Source organism: Leptonychotes weddellii, chromosome 10 (genome assembly GCF_054177405.1).
Source record: "Leptonychotes weddellii isolate Sample4059 chromosome 10, ASM5417740v2, whole genome shotgun sequence".
Classification (NCBI taxonomy): Eukaryota; Metazoa; Chordata; class Mammalia; order Carnivora; family Phocidae; genus Leptonychotes; species Leptonychotes weddellii.
In genome coordinates, this window is record NC_138378.1 from 27,080,135 (window position 1) to 27,081,200 (window position 1,066).

The following is a 1,066-nucleotide window of genomic DNA, read 5'->3' on the forward strand; positions in this document are numbered from 1 at the left end:
AGAGAGAGAATGAGAGACAGAGAGCATGAGAGGGGGGAGGGTCAGAGGGAGAAGCAGACTCCCCGCCGAGCAGGGAGCCCGATGCGGGACTCGATCCCGGGACTCCAGGATCATGACCCGAGCCGAAGGCAGTCGCTTAACCAACTGAGCCACCCAGGCGCCCTCTTTTTTCTAATGTAAGCATTTAGTACTACCAATTCCCTCTCAGCAGCATTGCTGGTCAAAGAACACACCTGGTGTGATTTTATTTTTATTTATCTTTTTATGGTGAAAACAATTTATATGTAGATTTAGGCAGCTGGACTCAGTTTAGATGATCCCAATTTTGTTGGCAAGATCCAAAGCACTGTAGTCAGGAGCCAGCTGGATATATGCCATCTTTTCCCCTTCGGGCCTGATCAGGGTGTTGACCTTGGCCACACCAATGTCACGGAACTTCTTCACAGCCTGTTTGATCTGGTGCTCGTTGGCCTTGACGTCCACAATGAACACAAACGTGTTGTCTTCTACTTTCTTCATGGCTGACTCAGTGATCAGGGGGAACTTGATGATGGCATAGTGGTAAAGCTTATTTCTCCTGGGGGCGCTCTTTCTAGGATATTTGGGCTGATTTCAGAAACTGTCTTAGGCTGTCAGAAGGTAGGTGACATGTGGATTTTCTTTTCTGTTGTGGCTGTGGACGCCCTTCAGGGCTGCTTTCTTGGCCTTCAAAGCCTTTGCTTTGGCTTTGGCTTTGGCTTTGGGAGGGGCTCTTTTGGCACCATCTTCGCGAAGGGCTAGTGAATAAACGAAGGACTGCATTAGGTTTGTGTGGGGCAGTCTGAGGCCAGGGTTGGGGGTCCCACCAAGGCCAGGTTATTACAGCATTGGCTCCCATTTTTGGTGCTGACACCTGGTTGGGTTAGTTAGGGGTCTGCCTGTTGGGGCGAAGGTTTCTTGGAGGGCATCTCACCCCTCCCCACCTGAGGACCCCTCATGGGGTCAGTGGAGCAGCCTCTTGCTGGGATTTTTAAAGCAAGGTCTCAGCCGGCCAAGGCCTGGCTTTCTTTCCCTGAGGGGGAGCTGT

The 1,066-nt window shown here is 51.2% G+C and overlaps 1 pseudogene; it reads right to left on the reverse strand.

Annotated features, from left to right (window-relative positions):
• Positions 1-260: 260 nt before the first annotated feature.
• LOC145723753 (large ribosomal subunit protein uL23 pseudogene) lies at positions 261-801 on the reverse strand (annotated as a pseudogene).
• Between the last annotated feature and the right edge of the window lie 265 nt (positions 802-1,066).